The sequence below is a fragment of the Bubalus bubalis genome, chromosome 4, assembly GCF_019923935.1.
Source record: "Bubalus bubalis isolate 160015118507 breed Murrah chromosome 4, NDDB_SH_1, whole genome shotgun sequence".
Lineage (NCBI taxonomy): Eukaryota > Metazoa > Chordata > Mammalia > Artiodactyla > Bovidae > Bubalus > Bubalus bubalis.
Genome location: NC_059160.1, coordinates 83310554 through 83328072, shown reverse-complemented (window position 1 = coordinate 83328072; position 17519 = coordinate 83310554). Strand labels below are relative to the sequence as shown.

General features: G+C 36.1%; 1 protein-coding gene across 4 annotated transcripts in view; it reads left to right on the top strand.

Annotated features, from left to right (window-relative positions):
* Positions 1-17519, top strand: part of ADAMTS20 (ADAM metallopeptidase with thrombospondin type 1 motif 20) — a 203859-nt gene that overhangs the window by 21811 nt on the left and 164529 nt on the right. The gene's annotated exons all lie outside the window — the stretch shown is intronic.

Here is a 17519-nt window from a genome sequence, read left to right as displayed (position 1 = left end):
GGGACTTTTTTTGCTCAGCATTGTTTCTAAGGGTTGGCCATGTTGGTACATGTAGCAGCTGTTCATTTTCATTGCAGGGTATATATCACAGTTCACATATCCATCTTCCTGTCAATGAGCTTATGGGTTATTTGCAGTTTTTTGCTACTATAAAAAATGCTTCAGTGAAAATTCTCATCCTCATCTCTGTGTTTGAGTCCATCCAGAGTATACACATTGTTACTAGAGAATTCCACATTATTTTGCAAAGTGTTTTTTTTTTTAATCAATTTTTATTTCCAGCAGTATATGAGAGAAGTATGTTCCTCTTTTTTTTCCCTATAAAATTCAAACTAATGAAGATTATTCATGGTTTAGAACTTAGGAATTGATGATTTCTATAAAATGTAAGTCTGTTGCTAGTAGAATACTTGTATATTGCATAGAAGTTGTATTAAGAGCTGTGTCCTTATAATATACATGAATCTTCATCATATCATTTTATGTCACTCTGTGAAGAATGGTGAAAAGCACCTGCACTTACCATCAAAGTATAAAATCTAGACAAGAGTGGGATTAGAAAGGATTTATTTGAGATTGTAGGTGTCCGTGAACTATGGTTCCAAACACTGCATTGCCATCTGTTTTGGGATATAATGATATGTAGGCCTTTGAAGGTTTTCCCTGGGAATGCACTTCTTAACCTTTGCTATTATATGAGTGCCATTTTGGAGTGGTTCTCACTGTGTCTAAGGCCGTGTTTTAAATCTATTGACATAATAGATGCCTTTCTTATGCTTTTAATATGAGCATAAGGGTTTCATTTTTATGGCTTCAAAGAAAACACAAATGGGTACAGCTCCACAATAGAATTCTACGGAAGGCAGCTTATGCTTGTTCTGATCCACCATTCATGAGCAGCTTGTTTAATGAATTGTTTAGCTTCTTAAGAAGAAAGCCACCAAGTAGACACTCTGAATGCGTAAATGTTTCACATAATGATATGCAGGGTTTTGCATTCACAATCTGTTCATTATCAGAAAGAGAATGGTTCAAGAAAAGCCAGACCCTTTTGTTTAAAAAAACAAAAACAACAACAACAAAAAAAACCTTGTACTAAATTAGATTTATTATAAAAACTACAAATAGCAAGCAAATAGAAAGCTATGAGTTTTAGTTTTCTTTTAATCATGATATATTTTCCCAAAATGTTTATCTACTAAAATGCTAAAGTAGTATCATTCTTTTCAATTCTTAAATTACCTACATTTAACATACATATTTTTAATCACTAAAAAGGCAATCAATTAATGGCCTAAATAATTAGCTGCTAATCATCATCCTGTTAGTAAAATGGAGAGTTGTAAATGTCATTAGTAAAATGTTATCAAGGTTTTTTTCTTCGTCCCCAGTTCACACACTGCTGTTCTGTAATACTTGCAGGATCTTATATATTCTAAAAACATGAGGAGAATTCTTCAAGTAGGTAGGCCTAAAGCTTTAACTTATGAACCAAAAGAATTAATTGGAAAAGGAAAAGCCATTTTCCCCCATATTTCTCTTGATTTAAATTTATTTAAAATTCTAAAAGGCTGTAATTCAGTCTTGATGGATTAAATTTTTTTTACATCAGATTTCATCATGTGGCATATGAATTATGTTTGGTAGCTGAACCTTAGCCATTGTGGATGCCAGGTTTCCAGGTAGATATCAGACATATTAGAAGTAAAATCCAGTGGAAATGGCAAAATAAGCTCATAAAACCCATGAGATGAACAAACAACCACACAGTAACAAAATTAAAACCCAAGGGGGAGGGAAACCCTGAAAAGATTGATAGGAATGAAAATAACCCTCTGGATTCTGCTAAGTGTGGTTCTGCCATTACTCACTCTTCAAGGCAGATCAGAGCTGGTCTGTGTTCCTTGGGAGGCTGGGTGAGCCTTATTCCCATTCTGCCATCACTACTCTGTCTCTCTCTTCTCAGTGTCCTTTTCTTTCTTACCTTTCTTCCCATTTCTCTTCTTGGTTGTTATTGCTATTCCCATCTTCTAAGTTGAATATTTTTTAAAAGTGCACCTCTTGGCCGCCGCTTTATACCACTTCTTACTTAGTCTATGTGATTTTCTTTGTACTTCTCTAATTTTTAGCTACTAATTTAAAAGATACAGAACTTACACATGTTCATCTTCAGCTCGTCCTAAGATGAAATCTCGGGGTTACAACTGCCAGATGCCAGTGTTTTCTTGGATGTCCCAGGGTATCTTAGATTCAATACGTCTGAATCCAAAGTTACTCTCTCTCCCATTTCCCTTTTTACCTGCACTCCCCAAAAGAAGCCTGTATGTTTTTGGTATTCAAAGCATATGCTATATGATGCAAACTTAACAAGTATTAGTTTTTAAAGTCCTGTTCAGTTAACTAGAAAAGATTGATTTCTTTTTGTATAACAGATTATTTGCCTCAACCTTCAGGTTTTCTTTTTTGATTTGTTAATCAGCATTCTAAAGTTCATAAAAGTAGTTTATTTGCTCAAGTGGCTATTCTTCACTTATTATACTAGCAATGTTCTTAAGTGCAGTTTCATCACAAGAAAAGAAAAATACCAAACTGTGAAATTTGACCAACCTATTAAGATTTTGAGACTGTGAATGCTATGGAATAGAATATATCTATCTATCTATCTATATATATATATATATCTTGTTGTTTAGTCCCTCAGTCGTGTCTGACTTTTTGTGACCCTATGGACTGTAGCTCGCCAGGCTCCTGTGTCCATGGGATTTCCCAAGCAAGAATACTGGAGTGGGTTGCTATTTCCTTCTCCAGGGGATCTTCCCAACCCAGGGATCAAACCTGTGTTTTCTACACTGGCAGGCAGATTCTTTACTGCTGAGCTCCCAGGGAAGACTATATATATATATATATATATGGATCTGTACTTTTCAAAGCACTCCTTATAGTCATGTGTCACTGTTCCTTAGAATAATTCTGAGCTGTAATCATCCTTGGCTCATACATGTTTTCTGTGAGGGGAAGACCTAGTAGTGCTGTGACAAGTATTTGTTCTGTGCATATAGCATTATTTTATTAGCTGACCTATTTTGCCAGTTGTGTGTTCTGCTTGCTATAATAGTGAAATGTGCATGTATTAAATAATTCATTCCAAAGAGAAGGATCAGTCTGCCATTTTTGATACTTACTTTGTGTTGTTATTATTATGTCTGTGGCAGTTCCCAGAACTTTGAAATCCTTTTTTATTTGTGAAGTCTTATATTATCTAGTTTTACTTGTAATGAAGTTAATGATTCCCGTTGGGTGAATTGTGTTTTAAATGGGATATGAAGAAGGGAACGCACATGCTGGGAACCAGAGGATATGTTTATCCAGTCTGACAGGTGCATTTTGAAAATATGTATCATGGAAAGTCACTGTGATCCTTCATTTTTTAACTGTGGTAACAACAGTTCTTTCCAGGAAGGACTACCCACGCTTAAAAATTTAACAGTTTTTAAAAATCTTCCTTCCTGGATGCTAGGGGCTGGTGCACTGGGACGACCCAGAGGGATGGAATGGGGAGGGAGGAGGGAGGAGGGTTCAGGATGGGGAACACATGTATAACTGTGGCAGATTCATTTTGATATTTGGCAAAACTAATACAGTTATGTAAAGTTTAAAAATAAAATAAAATAAAAAAAAATAAAGTCCTGAAGATTAAAAAAAAAAAAATCTTCCTTCCTCTGTATTGGGATTATATATTTCATGCTCTGTCTTTAAACTGGAGAATGTTTTGCTGGTAGGAATAATGATCCATTCTTCTAGTTTTGAAGTGTAGTCTTTTTCTTGATGTTGTCTTTGTACTAACTTGGGAATGATGGGGAGAATTGTGCTTCTCGAGGTATAAAAGAAACAATCATAATTATAACCCCTAATTGAAGAGTAAACTACACCTGTGTCTTAAACATAATAGTGTCAAACCACTTCTTATGTTTCTGTTAAAGGTTTGCTTATCTCTCGCTGTAAAATTACAGCTTTTTTTTTGTTGCTAGGCATTCTGATGTCAACTTGTTCTGGTTCATGTGTTCATCAAATCTCTGTTGAGGTGAGACTGAAATTGTTAATCCTTCTTTGACATGCACTGTGCATCTGTGTTTCTCTTCCACCTCCATTAAGAACTTTTCTGTCTTTGTTTCAAATTGATACACTTCCTGTTTTGAAATTTCTTATGTAGTGTTCTTAGTCACTTTGCAACTTGATTGTTTCTATGTGTTTTAACTTGACGGTAATATAAGCCTCACTGCTAGAATTGAATACATCTCCATTTACCCTTTATTGTAGCAGTACTTGTTCTTCAGTGCTTTGTCTCCACCATATGTTTCCTTTGGCTTCTTTCATACTCTTAGTCACTTGTTCTTTAAAGAAATTTCTCCTTAATGTTTTCTCTACAGGGAGAGGTATCTCCTCAAATTTCTAAAAAATCCCTTTGCTGTAAATATGTTTATTTAGATATTTAAGATGCTCTTCACTTATAGAGATAAAAATGTGAATGGAGTTATTAGTTTTTAGCTCTTTTACTAACTGTATCTTAGTATAGTTTCTTACTCTACTAAAAGTTGCTATTCATTTTACTTATATTTAGCATCTTACTCATTCTCCTATGGTTAACATACCTGCTCATGATTTTGTCAGATTAAGATCATGGACTTTTGAATGTCTGGCTCTGTAATATCTCACGATTTAGGGGCTGCTCTATTTATTCTGCACATAATTAACACTATCTTGTATTGTTTTAAAATTTCTTATGTGCTCTGTTATCCTACATTTCAGTTTTAAGATTCCTTGTTTATGCTCCTTAAACTAAAGGGTATATTTTATTTCATTTTTTATATTCCTCACAGCAATTATTACTATGTTATGGTTATAATACATGCCATGTACATAGTTGAGAAATTGTTAGTACTAAAATAACTGTACTGCTTACAGATAGGTATGGAAGATGAGGTTCATTTAGAAGATGATTTGGGGCATCATACAAAGACAGTCTAACTCAGATATGAAAGTTGTAGAAGCTTACTTGAGAAAATAGCTCATTATCTGAAACCCAGAAGAAGAGTAGGGATTAGACAGGGAGAGGGTGAGAAGTGTTCCATACAGAAGCAGGATGATCTAATACCAGGGGGTAGACAAGGGAAAGTTCATGGAGGTCAGTGTAAACTGGATTAGGGGTTTGGGCTTTACCTCAGCACTGATCCTGTAGATATTGAGAGTCATCTCCTCAAGTAGGTCAAACAAAGATCCTGATATGGGGTCTAATTATGTTGTTTGGCCTGACTTGGTCTGAATTAATTGCTGTTATTGGGAGACAGATGTAACCAGGGTCAGGTGAGTGTAACTGGAACTACTGACTAAGTGAATAGATGGGGATAGATACCCAAAGAGAAATTGGGGACTGTTGTGAGGAGTTAGGTGAATAAATGCTAGAGACGGGAAACTGCAGAAACGCAAGATTGGCAGTTATAATGTTGGTGTTATAAAAATTGTTTGGTGCCTATGAGCACTGGCAAAAGAAAATGCCAACAACTTACAAATACAGAATGAAGAGAATATTTCTGACATTATCAGATTAGTAGCTGAACTTTGTGTTGAAATATACAGAATGAGTAGAGGACTGAGACATTAATAACTAAAATACAAGCTCTGGTACAAGTAAGAGAACTAGTAATTTAGTTCTTAGTGAACACTGTCCAGAATTTTCAGTCAATTCATTTTTTTCTGCTGTCATGGTATTCAATAATTTTGCATCAGATCAGATCAGTCGCTCAGTCATGTCTGACTCTTTGCGACCCCATGAATCACAGCACGCCAGGCCTCCCTGTCCATCACCAACTCCCGGAGTTCACTCAGACTCACGTACATCGAGTCAGCCATGCCATCCAGCCATCTCATCCTCTGTCGTCCCCTTCTCCTCCTGCCCCCAATTCCTCCCAGCATCAGAGTCTTTTCCAATGAGTCAACTCTTCGCATGAGGTGGCCAAAGTACTGGAGTTTCAGCTTTAGCATCATTCCTTCCAAAGAAATCCCAGGGCTGATCTCCTTTAGAATGGGCTGGTTGGATCTCCTTGCAGTCCAAGGGACTCTCGAGAGTCTTCTCCAACACCACAGTTCAAAAGCATCAATTCTTCGGCGCTCAGCCTTCTTCACAGTCCAACTCTCACATCCATACATGACCACAGGAAAAACCATAGCCTTGACTAGATGAACCTTTGTTGGCAAAGTAATGTTTAGCAAATTTGGATTTCCTGACCACCTCTCAGTTTTTTATTTTGGTGATGGAGAGAATGCAAATAGAAAGACCAAGATGATATTCAGGTTATGACTTTTAAATTTGTGCCACAAGAAAATGGAAGAAATTTCTGAATTCTTTCTCTTTTACTATAGTAGTACATTCACTACTAGCCCTAGGGGACTCCATTTATAGCATTCAGCAGGAAGGAGAAAACATATGATGTAGGGTCAATGAATAAAAAGCCTGTCCATCTTGTGGTGTGCTAGAAGAAGAATGAAGAAGGGATACAAGAAGAGTTCAGTGGTGAAATATGTGTGCAGGTTTTCCCTGCTCTGTGTTCTGGGGTGAGATTAAATTGAATAAGTGGAGAAAAGAGCTGACCGCTAAGAGGAGACTCTGGTTCTTGTTTCACAACAGTAACTCTGGAGGATGAGGTCTCAATTTGACCCTAATGTGGGTTTGTTTATTCACTTGTTCATTCATTTATAATATATATATTTAAGCACTTCCTTCACTGATGCTGCAGTGGTGCAGGGGCTGTATAACTCATCCCATGACCAGCCTGTACAAGTACAGTTGCTGTGAGCAGGGTGAGAGGGTAGAAGGAGATGAAGTAAACATCTCCTATGGGAGGCTAGATCCTATAGATGTAGGTGAATCCAGGTTGCGGGACCTGGAGATTACACAAGGGGAGCTTCTTTAAGAAAAACAATAAATAAATCATGAGTACAAAAGCTTTTAGGTTTCCTTCAAGGTCTTTGAAAGGGACTTTGTAAGTGAGAGATCGAAAGTTAAGCTATTTTAGATTCATGATGAACCTGCCTCAACATATAGGACGTTGTAAGACACAATAATGGCTTTGGCTATAACTTCAACACTGGAAGCCACTGTAGGATTTTGAACACAGGAGTAACCTGATCAGCCTCTTTTTTAAAGATATCACTCGGATTGTTGTAAGGAATCCTGAAACGCTAGCAGAAGGGCAGAAGCAAGGAAGGTTAAGAGGATATTGCAGTAATCAAGTTGATAAATGATGTCTTGAATTGGGGCAATAGCCATGAAATTAGCCATGTGCACAGATACTGTGTACATCTTAATTGTCAAGCTGATAGGTGGAGTGAAGATGGGGGTTAAGAATAAAAATTTTCACATATTATTTATAAGTTTTATATTTGTTTTTCCTGAACAAATGGAAGAATTGTAATTTACCAAGATGGGGAAGTCTGTGGAAACCATGGATTAGAAAAGAATATCAAGAAATTAGCCTTTAGATATTTTAAATTTAAGGTGCTAATTAGATATCCAAAAGGAGAATAGTCAGGTAGGCAATGGAATATATGAGTTGGAAGATCAGTAAGGAGTCTAAGCTTGGGATAATAATTTTGAAGTCAGACCATATAAATGATGTTTTAAGATAAATTTGTATAAAATTGTGTAGGGAATGGATTAGATGCAGAAGAGAAAAAGTCCAAGGACTGAACAATGAGGCATGTTGATTTTCAGCAGTTGTGGAGATGAGGAGAAAACTAGGAAGACTGAAAAGTAGGGAGATAATAAAAAAAGCTGAGACAATAGTGTCCCAATCCAAGTGATAAAAGATTTTTCAAAAGGTAAGACTAATTGGCTAAATGGTGCTGAGAAATCAAAGAAGATTTAGAACTGATTATTGGATTTTGCCAAGTAGAGATAATTGGTGACCCTAAGTATCGTGCTAATTGGAATGGGTTCCAGAATATTTTCAGGAATAAAAATTCATAAAATTAAGGTATTACAAAGGAGACTTAGATTAACTATCTTTAGGCTTTGAGAGGACTAATCCTTTCAATGGTGAAAACTATTGTAGAAAAAGTGATACATTAAGCTTTGGAATGCAGCATAAAATAAACTAAACTATATCTTTGAAATTAAGAGCTCAATTTATCCATTTCAAACTTTGATTTGTTCCTTTTGTCAAAATCCAGAAATAGTAAACTTAATAAAGCTTTTGAGAAAGCAGTGTAAATAAGTTTATTTCATGTATATCAATTGAGATATTTCCTAGGAATTTAAAACATTTAGCATAACATTTATTTTGAAAAGTGTTGATATATGTGGATCTGTTTTAGATATAATTTTTTTCTTCCATTGGCCTATTTATGATAGTGTGCAAAGACAAAAAAAGCTAAAAACAGTCCCCAAAATATTACAGCTCTGTTATAAGTCTTGAAATGTGGTACAACAGATCCTTGATTTTATTCAAAATTTGTTCAAGATTGTTTTGGCTATTCTTGATATATATATTGTTGATCTCCACAAAAGAATAAAGGGGATTTTTATTGGATTTAAATGGATTAATAGATCAATTTGAAGCATTGACATCTTTCCAGTATTATCTTCTAATCTACCCTATGACATATCTATAAAGTCCTGCTTAATTTCTCATTTAAATGTCTTCTAGATTTCTTTGTAGAAGTCTTGTGTATTTGGATTCTTCCTGGGTATTTAGCCGGTTTTGACAGTATTGTAAATGATATAATTAAATTTTATCTTCTAATTATTATACATAAAATGCATACATTTTATATATAACAATTTCATTTTCTAATTATTATACATAAAAGTGCAGGCAAATTCTTATATTGATATTGTTCTGCTTATATATTCCATTTATCTGTTTATAGTGTTGGGTTTTGTATATGAAAATATAAGACAGTTTTATTTCTTTCTTTGAAAGATTATTTCCATATTTTATTTCTTTTCTTGCCTTATTGCACTGACTAGGATTTCTAGAACAATGTTGAATGGAAATTGCAGTGATGAAAATTCTTGCCTCATTACCAGTTTTGGAATGAAGCCTTTTGATGTTTTCTGATGTGCACAATGTCTACAACAAAATGTTGCAGGTCTTTCTTAGGGAGAAAAATCAATTTTTATCTGATTAAGAAAGTTCCCCTAAACTCCTGCTTCATAAAGAACTTTTATTAAGAATGGATATTGAATTTTATCAAAACATTTTTTCCTTCATATACCAAGGTGATCATATTTTCCCCCTTTGTTCAGCTATTTGATTCTCAAATGGCAAATCTGGCTTGGGTTCTTATCAGACTAGTTTTGGTAATATTTTCTTTAGAGTTTCTGCATCTATGTTTACAAATGGATTTGGTTTGTAATTTTTCCCTTATTGCATAGAAAAGAGCAAGGAAGATGAAGGACTATTGAAAAGAATGATTAAAATGATGGACTATGAAATATAAGCTATATAGTCATTTTTGTTTTATACACTTGATATTCTTTTAAAATTACTCAAAAAGTAAAGAAGTAAATAATTCAATAGATTTTTGGAGAGCAATAAATGTAAAATTTTCTATGTAAAGTATTAGTTTATAATCAGCCAGATTGTTCATTTTACAGTTTTGTTTTGGTCTTCCAACACATGACTTAACTACAAACGCTAGTGAAGTAAATTTTGATCTTTGATCGCTAGTATTGAGTCATGTGATGCTTTTCTCATGAAGAAGATGCAAGATTCTAATTATTTGCAATTAAAATCTAATTCAGAATTGCAGCATTCAAAAGCAGCTCTGTTTAAAGACATCAAGACATGAGATTGTCTACTTTCACAATGAGTACAAATGTTGGAGAAAATTGCACAAGGATGGGCCAGGTTCTTGGCTGGTCCCAGCTGGTGTTTCTCTCTTTATGAGGATCATTACTGGTAGAGTGAGAGCTGGGCCAGTGGTCAGGTCAGCGACAGACATCTGTTTCATGTGGAAAGCATCCAGTTCTCTGGACCTCCCCCAAGGAGGCTTCTTCCTTGTGCTTTTCTTCCTTGGAAAAGAGCCAGAAAACTGAAGATAAAAACTCCCTTCCCACTCTGATCTGATCTGCAGTTTGCAACTTCTTTTGCCTAAATACAAATGTACCTAGATATAAAATAACTTCCTGGTGTACAATTGACAAAAATATTCTTTTAGAAAGTGGTAATTTGTTAAATTCTGAAGTGTAGCATAAGATAAACAAAATACCTGTTTGCAAATAAGAATTTGACCTATCAGTGATTTGAGTTTGATTTTATTCCCCCACTTTTGTTAGTAACTAAAAGAACTGGACTTAATAAAAGCCTTTACAAAAGCAATGTGAATAAAAATTTAGTCTATAATAAAGATGTTAATTACTGTTAAGATATTGCATAAAATTTTATTTTTAACATTTTATGTTCATTTAATGACTGTCTTTTAATTAGAGCTCTGAGTTTTTCACTGTTAAATTTACTTTGGGAAATACCTTTAATATTTCTTTTTTTAAAAAAAAATTAAGCAAATATTAAAGTTTCAAAGAATATTTCATACAAGAAGTCTATTTTCAGCCAAAGCTGTTTCAGGAATTTTAGAGTTAGGAAGAGTACATATATATATATATATATATATATATATATATATATATAGTTTAAGAAATAAATTGTAATGACTGCAGTAACATTGGAATAAAGAATAAGTTAAAGTATATCTTTGTGTTACATTTTATATTTTTATGAGTTATAACTTTATTTTCCAAAAAATCTGAGACATAAATCATAGTTAATAACACTACAGGAAGTGTAAGATTTTAAAGAGTTACTTAGTAATAGTGTGGAAAAATAGTATATCAGTTCAGGGATAGAGAAAATAGGGTGTGTGTGCATGCTCAGTCATGTCCAGCTCTTTGCAACCCTTGGACCATAGCCTACCTGGCTCCTCTGTCCATGGGATTTTCTAAGTAAGAATACTGAAGTGAGTTGCGATTTCCTCCTCCAGGGGATCTTCCCAGACCCAGGGATCAAAGGGGCATCTCCTGCATTGAGGGCGGATTCTTTACTGCTGAGCCATCAGGGAAGACCCAAGTAGCATGTAATGCTTATAAATGTCTGCTTAGAACTAACTTTGTACTTTGGGAGGTGTTCTAGGATGCTTAGTACTTAAAATTATCTCAAGGCAGTTCTGGAATGATTCCACATGAGGCAGATTGTCAGATAATATGGGGAAATGGAGCTCTAGGAGCAAGTCATGGAAAGTTTGGAAAGCAGAGGGAGTTATTTTATCTACTATTAAGTAATAGTAAGTGGCTGTGGTTCAGGAGTGGCTGGCCATGAAAGCTCATCTGAAAATAGGAAGACAAGACTAATGTAGAATTCTTAATTGGTGTCTATTTTAATAGTGTTATGCTCTGTTCTAATTTCAGCAGTCGTGCACTCTTGCAAAATAAGCTCACTACATATCAATGAGATATGTAGTGTTCAGCATGAATTCTGAATAACTGACTTTTCTTTAAAGAATGAAATGTCACATTTCATTTACATGTTTAGTTGCTAAGGGTATAAATTTAACTCATTAAGATTTTCAGCATCTTTTCAAGCAGTTATTATCAATATACAATATAACTTTGTTATATCAATATATGTAGTTGTACATTCAGATTCTTCTTACATTTGTATCATTTGATTAGTTTGTCTTAGTCTCACTTTTTTTTAGAATTTCTGAAAAGAGATAGGATTTTAAGACCTGAAAAGGCACTTCCTAAAATGCAAAGGGCAACACAAGTGTTCCTATTCTATGGAGGTTGGCGTGCCAAAAGCTGATAGGAGACAATGGATGTGTATTCCTCTCCATTTAACAAATCTTAAAGGTTTTGAATTTATGAATGAATGTATGCTTGTTTTTAACTCTTGATTTATGCAAGAATCCTTGATTCAGCTTATTAGAGAAATTGTCTTGTACATCTTCAGAGCTAACCCCAAAGGTTGACTTTTGATAATGTGGAAGAAAGGATATTTACTCTGTAATATTTACCAGTGTTCCCTTTGCCCTGTCAGAACACATAGCAGAAGGAACTAGAATTTCTTGCTATATGTAGGATTAATGGGAGTAATTTGGGGGTTTCCAGTGTCCCCTTTTTTTTCTCCCTGAGGGCCACTAAAGTAAAAAGTAAAGTAAAAGATCAAGCTAAACCCTTTTATATCAGAATTTTAGCTCAACTCTATGGCTCTGTAATGCAAAGAAGACAAGATCCCATATTTTCATGCATATGACTAACTCCTCTTTTAATTTTGTAGGAGGCAGGATTTTCCATTATAACCCTAATTACTAAATTCTTAACATTCTGCATGAATTACCCACTCTTGACCTTTAAAAGGGTCATGTGATGTGGAATTCAGATGTAATAATTGATATTGAGAAAATATGAATTCATCTCTTTGTTATGCCACTTATTTTTGGTGGCTGTTGAAATTTTATGTAACTTGTGTCACATGTCTCTGTTTTTAAAAGTACACTATAATAGTAGCTGATTCAGGGATGTAATGGGGACTAATGATGTAATAATGCTTTTATATTTCGTGTTTCAGCTGGCCACAGGCAAGTCCATGATGCCTGCACTTTTATCACAAATAGATGGGGTTCTAATTATTAACTTGTGAACCTCTTTAAAATAAAGAATTATAAAGTGTTTTATAAGCAAATTCTTTAACAGTGGTTGATATTTCTAATATTGACAAATCAGAGAACTATAGATTTTTATGAATTTTTATGTTATGGAATACTACTGTTTTAAAAAATATGTTCTGAAATTATATTTATAAGCTATGTTAGCATTATATTTGTTAATGAAATTATATTTATAAGCTATGTACAGTTTACTTGACCCTCCTGTTCCTCGCTTTCTTCAAATAAAGATAATCAAAATACCCACCTTATAAAGTTGTTAATAATGAGATAATTTACAAGTACCTGATACATAATAAGCATTCATTGAATATTATGTTTGCCATTATTGTTGCTAGTAATATAAAGAAGAAAACTCAATAGGGTTGCAATATAGGATATATACTAGATCCAGAAAGCAATTTAAATCATGAGAAAATATAATTGAGATTTCACAGTATATGTGATATGATCGTCTTTTATGTCAAGGCACACTCAGTTCTTTGAGCTGAGAGTCCTTTTGAGTATTTAACAAGTAGTTTGAAATATTGAAAGTCTAGAATGAGCTTCATGTGATTTCATGCTTGTTTTTAAAATGGATGATTATGTGCTGTTGGAGAATGTAAAATTTGTTTACTCATCTGGTTAAATACAGAGCAGGAATATCAATTCCAGCCTCAGCCCAGAGACCAGAATGAATGTTGTACTTGATATGTTTTTTTTTTTTAATTCAAGTATAATTGCCTTACAATATTGTGTTAGTTTCTGCTGTACAGTAAAGTGAATCAGCTTTATGTATATAGTTATGCCCTCCCTCTTGAACCTCCTTCCCACCCACTCCCTTAGGTCATCAGAGAGCGCCAAGCTGTGCTATACATGGCAGGTTCTCACTAGTTACCTGTTTTACATACGCTTTGACAGAAATCACAGCAAAGCTCTTTTAGACCCACCTCCTAGAGTAAGAAACAAAAAAAACAAAAATAAACAAATGGGATCTAATTAAACTTAAAAGCTTTTTTACAGCAAAGGAAACCATAAACAAGACAAAAAGACAACCCTCAGAAGGGGAGAAACCATTTGCACACGAAGCAGCAGACAACTGATTGGATTACCCCTGCTCTGATGTGCTCCTCTGATAAATTTATTGTCTTGTTCCTCATTATATTCCTTTCTTCCATCTCCCTCCTTCTATCTTCTCTTTTTCTATCACACTTCCAAATTTATCATCCTCACTTTCTTCCTCCTTCTCCTTTTCCTTTCTTTCCATGAACATTTATTCAGTTCAGTTCAGTCGCTCAGTTGTGTCCGACTCTTTGCAACCCCATGAATCGCAGCACGCCAGGCCTCCCTGTCCATCACCAACTCCCGGAGTTCCCTCAGACTCACGTCCATCAAGTCAGTGATGCCATCCAGCCATCTCATCCTCTGTTGGCCCCTTCTCCTCCTGCCCCCAATCCCTCCCAGCATCAGGGTCTTTTCCAATGAGTCAACTCTTCGCATGAGGTGGCCAAAGTACTGGAGTTTCAGCTTTAGCATCATTCCCTCCAAAGAAATCCCAGGGCTGATGTCCTTCAGAATGGACTGGTTGGATATCCTTGCAGTCCAAGGGACTCTCAAGAGTCTTCTCCAACACCACAGTTCAAAAGCATCAATTCTTCGGCGCTCAGCCTTCTTCACAGTCCAACTCTCACATCCATACATGACCACAGGAAAAACCATAGCCTTGACTAGATGGACCTTTGTTGGCAAAGTAATGTCTCTGCTTTTGAATATGCTATCTAGGTTGGTCATAACTTGCCTTCCAAGGAGTAAGCGTCTTTTAATTTCATGGCTTCAGTCACCATCTGCAGTGATTTTGGAGCCCAAAAAAAGAAAGTCTGACACTGTTTCCACTGTTTCCCCATCTATTTCCCATGAAGTGATGGGATCAGATGCCATGATCTTCGTTTTCTGAATGTTGAGCTTTAAGCCAACTTTTTCACTCTCCACTTTTACTTTCATCAAGAGGCTTTTTAGTTCCTCTTCACTTTCTGCCATAAGGGTGGTGTCATCTGCATATCTGAGGTTTATTGATATTTCTCCCAGCAATCCTGATTCCAGCTTGTGTTTCTTCCAGCCCAGCGTTTCTCATGATATACTCTGCATAGAAGTTAAATAAGCAGGGTGACAATATACAGCCTTGACGCACTCCTTTTCCTATTTGGAACCAGTCTGTTGTTCCATGTCCAGTTCTAACTGTTGCTTCCTGACCTGCATACAGATTTGTCAAGAGGCAGATCAGGTGGTCTGGTATTCCCATCTCTTGAAGAATTTTCCACAGTTTATTGTGATCCACACAGTCAAAGGCTTTGGCATAGTCAATCAAGCAGAAATAGATGTTTTTCTGGAACTCTCTTGTGTTTTCCATGATCCAGCGGATGTTGACAATTTGATCTCTGGTTCCTCTGCCTTTTCTAAAACCAGCTTGAACATCAGGAAGTTCACGGTTCACGTATTGCTGAAGCCTGGCTTGGAGAATTTTGAGCATTACTTTACTAGTATGTGAGATGAGTGCAATTGTGCAGTAGTTTGAGCATTCTTTGGAATTGCCTTTCTTTGGGATTGGAATGAAAACTGACCTTGTCAAGTCTTGGGGCCACTGCTGAGTTCTCCAAATTTGCTGACATATTGAGTGCAGCACTTTCACAGCATCATCTTTTAGGATTTGAAATAGCTCAACTGGAATTCCATCACCTCCACTAGCTTTTTTCATAGTGATGCTTTCCCACTTGACTTCGCATTCCAGGGTGTCTGGCTCTAGGTGAGTGATCACACCATCATGATTATCTTGGCGGTGAAGATCTTTTTTGTACAGTTCTTCTGTGTGTTATTGCCACCTCTTCTTAATATCTTCTGCTTCTGTTAGGTCCATACCATTTCTGTCCTTTATCGAGCCCATCTTTGCATGAAATGTCCCCTTGGTATCTCTAATTTTCTTGAAGAGATCGCTAGTCTTTCCCATTCTGTTGTTTTCCTCTATTTCTTTGCATTGATCACTGAGGAAGGTTTTCTTATCTCTTCTTGCTATTCTTTGGAACTCTGCATTCAGATGCTTATATCTTTCCTTTTCTCCTTTGCTTTTTGCTTCTCTTCTTTTCACAGCTGTTTGTAAGGCCTCCTCAGACAGCCATTTTGCTTTTTTGCATTTCTTTTCCATAGGGATGGTCTTGATCCCTGAACATTTATTAAGCATATCCAAAGGGCAGAACATATTGCCCAGCAGTGTTTTCAGGCCTTGATGGAGTATATTGCTTAATGGTAGTGGGGATGACTATGTTTAGTGGTGGGCTGATGGGGAGGGGCTTGGGACTTCATCTTATCAGCAAAGATGATCCATTGTAGTTTCCTGAATAAGGATGAGATGAAAGGGATAGTCTAAAAATGAAACATTTTGGATACAAATGAAGGGTGAATGGGAGGGAGAAGAGACTAATAATGATAGTGGGATCATTCAAGAGATAGTTTGTGTCTATTTTGATTTACAATTCATGCGGGCCTTAAGAAGTCAAGTGTGCCTTAAGAAGCATCACTTCAAACAAAGCTAGTGGACGTGATGGGAGTAGTTGAGCTATTTCAAATCCTAATAGTTGATGCTGTAAAAGTGCTGCACTCAATATGCCAGCAAATTTGGAAAACTCAGCAGTGGCCACAAGACTGGAAAAGGTCAGTTTTCATTCTAATTTCAAAGAAAGGCAGTGCCAAAGAGTGCTCAAACTACTGCACAATTGCACTCATCTCACACGCTAGCAATGAGCTTCCCTAGTGGCTCAGATGGTACAGTGTCTGGCTGCAATATGGGAGACCTGGGTTTGATCCCTGGGTTGGGAATATGTCCTGGAGAAGGAAATGGTGACCCACTCTAGTTTTTCTGCCTGGAGAATCCCAGGGATGGAGGAGCCTGGTAGGCTACAGTCCATGGGGTGGCAAAGAGTCGGACACAACTGAGTAACTTCACTTCACTTCCCGCTAGCAAAGTAATGTTCAAGATTCTCCAAGCCAAGCTTTAACAATACGTGAACCATGAATTTCTAGATGTTTAAGCTGGATTTAGAAAAGGTAGAGGAACCAGAGATCAAATTGCCAACATTCATTGGATCATCAAAAAAGTGAGCGAGTTCTAGAAAAACATCTACTTTTGCTTTACTGACAATGCCAAAGCCCTTGACTGGGTGGATCACAACAAACTGTGGAAAATTCTTCAAGAGATGGGAATACCAGACCACCAGACCTGCCTCCTGAGAAATCTGTATGCAGGTCAAGAAGCAACAGTTAGATCTGGACATGGAACAACAGACTGGTTCCAAATTGGGAAAGGAGTATGTCAGGGCTGTATATTGTCACCCTGCTTATTTAACTTATATACAGAGTACATCATGCAAAATGCCAGGCTGGATGAAGCACAAGCTGGAATCAAGATTGCTGGGAGAAATATTAATAACCTCAGATATGCAGATGACACCACCCTTATGGCAGAAAATGAAGAAGAACTAAAGAGCCTCTTGATGAAAGTGAAAGAGTAGAGTGAAAAAGTTGGCTTAAAACTCAACATTCAGAAAACTAAGATCATGGCATCTGGTCCCATCACTTCATGGTGAATAGATGGGGAAGCAATGGAAACAGTGAGAGACTTTATTTTTTGGGCTCCAAAATCACGGCAGATGGTGACTGCAGATATGAAATTAAAAGATGCTTGCTCCTTGGCAGAAAAGTTATGACCAACCAAGACAGCATATTAAAAAGCAGAGACATTACTTTACCAACAAAGGTCCGTCTAGTCAAGG